Consider the following 4087-nt stretch of genomic DNA (forward strand, 5'->3'; position numbering starts at 1 on the left):
AGTAGTGATTGGTAAAAGTTGAGGCTTGTGTTACAAACCATCTACATCTTAAACTAGTATACAAGAAACTAGTATACAAGAAACTAGTATACAAGAAACTAGTATACAAGTATACAGGCCGGGGTCGAACTCCCCTACTCCCTGCGCGGTGTATGGGTTTCGACCCCAGCATGCTGGCCTGAGCTCTTGTCCCGTCTTGCTTGTAATAAAACTTCCTCATGTGATTGCAGCAAGTTCGGTCTATCGTGAGTCATTGGGTGGTCGCGTCATCCCGAGACTTGAGTAAGGATCTCCCCAGTTCTGGGGGTCTTTCATTCACTTAAGAAAATACTAGTAGTGATGCATTATTTTTAAGTATACAGCTAATATGTTTGGAGTTATTTAAAATTTATATTGAGAAAAATGTATTTTCACTATTGCTGTAGACGAGCATCTACATAAGACTGTTAAATTGATTGTTGTTTTATATCAAACAACTTTTATAATACTTACTTTTATTGTTATAATATTTTGTAAATTTTAAGGAATATGACAAAAAAGATATTGTAGGTATTGAAGGAGGGGCCTCTGGGAAGAGTGGTGGTACAAAAGGGAAACAAGAATGTGATTCAATTCTATTTACTTAAAATATGTTTTTAAATGTTAACAAATTCAGATGAATTGAAATCATGTAACTTTTCTCATCATAATGCAATAAAAGTTAAAAAAAAAAAACTCAAAAAACAACAAACAAAAAAACAAAAAAGCGACTTGCCTGGACTTGCCTGGACTTGCCTGGTTCTTGGAAACAGATTTGGGCCTGGTCTTCTGAGCTGTCAATTTGAAGCCTGTCGTGGAGTCAGCCTGTCTCATGTAGGGAATTTTCTTGATCGGATTATTTGAGACAGGGAGCCTCACCCCAAGCCTCATCTTCTAGCACATGGAAAAAGGAAGCTTTTGCTTTTTGCCTGCTTGCTCTCATTTTCACTGGCAAGTTCATCTATCCTGTGCAGAGACATCCCTTTACTATATTAAAGCTAACTTCTTTGGGATTCCAGCACAGATCAGCAGCTTTCCAGGTATCCTTTAAGACTTTAGTGCCAGATTGGGACTTTTAAAAGTTGGAATGTTTTATACTATCATAGTAATAGTAACATGAAATCTTAGAGACAAGAAGGAAAGGTTAAGGAGTCAGGTTGACAAGGAGTCAATTGTTCTAATGAGTTGGGTCAACTTGACACAAGCTAGAGTTATCTGGGAAGAGAAACCTCAGTTGAGAAAATGCCTCCATCAGGTTGCCTGCAGATAAGCCTGTAGTGCATTTTCAGTGATTAATAACTGATGTGGGTGGGCCTGAACAACAGGGGGTGGTGCCACCTCTGGACAGATGGAGGAAGCCAGTAAGCAGCACTCCTCCATGGCCTCTGCTTCTGTTTCAGCCTCCAGGTTTCTGCCCTGATTTTCTACCGTGGCTTCCCTCAGTAGACTGTGACCCTGGATATGTAAGCCAAATAAAATCAGGTTGCTTTTAGTAATCATGTTTTTATCAAAACAAGAGAAGGTAATAGCTGAGGTGGTGTCTATGCTAGTTTGGAGTGACGGTTCTACTGTTGTGAAGAGACACTGTGACCACTACAACTCTTACAAAGGAAAGCATCTAAATGGGGCTTACTTACAATTTCAGAGATTCAGTCCTCTGTCATCATGGCAGGAACAAGGAGCAAGGAGTACACATGGCAGGGAGCAGTCGTTGAGAAGGACATCCTGATCCACAGGTGGGGTGGGGGATGGGGGGTGGGGGATGGGTGGTGGAGGGGTGCACTGGGCCTGGAAGAGGCTATTGAAAGCTCAAAGCCCACCCCTCAAGACACACTTCCTCCAACAAGGCCACTCCTAATCATTGCAATCCCTTCGAAGAATTCCATCCCCTGGTGACTAAACGCTCACATTCATGAGCCTATGGGGGTCATTCCTATTCAAACCACCAAAGTGTCTGAGCTGGATCTGTAGCCAGAAGGTGTCTCCAGGAAGTTTCTGGGCTCCTAGCAGGAGAGAAGGGCCTTTCCCTCTTCAATAGGCCTTTGTGTGATGCATTGGCCTTAACCAGAAACCCATGAGAGCCTCTCATTGTTAGTAGAGTGTTGTCATTCATAGTTACTTAATATCAATCAGGGTTTCTACTCCACCTCTGATTATTCAGTTCCCGGATAAAAAAACACACACAACCTTTATATTTATAATAAGCTTTAATCAGCACTAAAGCTGGGCAGATATCTACCCTCTAAGCTATTAGAATCTATTTTTCCACCAATAACACCAAATTACGATTTGTCGTGTCCCATCTGAGCTGCTCTTAGATTAGATTGGCCATCCCTCATGGCTGTGCTTTCCTGACTCACCTACCCCATGACATCGTCCTTATTTCCTCCTTCCTCTCTCCTCCTCATGGTTCTCCTCCAACCCCAAGCCCCGCCCGCCTATGTCTCTTTTGCCCAGATATTGGCTGTTGGCATCCTTATTATTTAACCATAGTTTTAAATTAAGAAGCAAGGTCACATTGTACATGCGGATTCTCTCTTTCCTGAGAGCAACCAGGCCTTGGGGCCAGCATTTAGCATTATAACACACAGCAAAAAGACCCAACCTCAACCTGAGAGACAGAACCTTGAGCAGAACTTTCTCTTCATACCTGCCTACCACATGGCGCCCTTGAGTTCAGGAGTGGAGCAAGGACCTGTGCCAGTGAAGAAAATCAAGGGCCTGTCATTTGGAGGACCCAAGGAAAAGCTTTTCAACTAATGTAGCAAATGTTCATAATAATTTGGGTCCGTAAGCTGGCCTTCCCCACGCAGAACCCCCTCCTCAGACAATGAGTTCTCATGCAGCTGTGTGTTTGGTCATGCTCAATGGAAAGCCCAGGGCTTGGTAGAATCTACACCTGAATCTCTCATTCAGTGGGATGCTTTGGGGGACAGTCTCCACAAATCGAGTTCTCTTCCTGAGTCATCTTCCTCCCTTGTGAGCACATTAGTTTTCGTTGTTTGTTTGATTTGGTTTTTCCAGACAGTGTTGCTCTGTGTAGCCCTGGATGTCCTGGAACTCACTTTGTAGACCAGGCTGGCCTTGAACTCAGAGATCTGGCTACGTCTGCCTCCAGAGTGCTGGGATTAAAGGTGTGCGCCACCTTGGCCAGCACATGGGTTTTTGTTTTGGCCTTCCAATTTTTTTTTTTAATTTTTATTGTTTCTTTGTGAATTTCACATCGTCCACCCCAATCCCACTCATCTCCCTGTCCAAGAAAAAAACCAAAAAAACCGAAATCTCATCGTGGAGTCTGTAGCAGGTTCCATAGTACACCCTTTTGTCTACACATCTTTCTTGCAAATGTTCATTGCAATGAGTCATTGGTCTGTTCAATTGGCTTCTGCTACACTATCAATACTGGCTCCTCACTGGGACTCCTTAGCTATCCTGTTGTTTCCCTGTGTCATGGAGATCCTGCAGCTGTGGATCTGTAGGAACAGCCCTTTCACATGCTCCAGCAGTGCATAGATGAGGTAGATGTTGGGGTGGGCCCTGGAACTGGCCTGGGTGTAGCTGAGTTGGTCAGCCCGTCAGCTTTCCTGCACTCACACACACAGGGAGAGTTCTCCAGCACTGCCCTGCCTATTCACCCAATGCTGCAGCCAGCAAGGGACATGGCCAGCTCTCCCACGCCCACACCCTCCGGGCAGCTCACCCTGCACCAGGGCCAGCTCTCCCACGCCCACACCCTCCGGCAGCTCACCCTGCACCAGGGCCAGCTCTATGGCGCTACTCAGTCGAGGTGCAGGGCCTGCGGGTCATAACCCCTTTCACACTTCAGGAACCTTTCTTGTATACTTTCATTTTAATCAAGACACATGATTTTGGCATTCCTGCAACCATTTCCCTACCCACTCTCCTCCTTAGCAGTTACTACTACTTATTATGTACACGCTGGTACATGTGTGTACACACATGTGTGTATATGTTCCTCTGGGTATGTTCACCTGCATTGCATGCGTATATGTGTATGTGTGCACGCGGAGGCCCGAGAACAATGTCTCTCTCCTCCTCAGTCTCAGGC

The sequence above is a fragment of the Mastomys coucha genome, unplaced genomic scaffold (assembly GCF_008632895.1).
Source record: "Mastomys coucha isolate ucsf_1 unplaced genomic scaffold, UCSF_Mcou_1 pScaffold3, whole genome shotgun sequence".
Classification (NCBI taxonomy): Eukaryota; Metazoa; Chordata; class Mammalia; order Rodentia; family Muridae; genus Mastomys; species Mastomys coucha.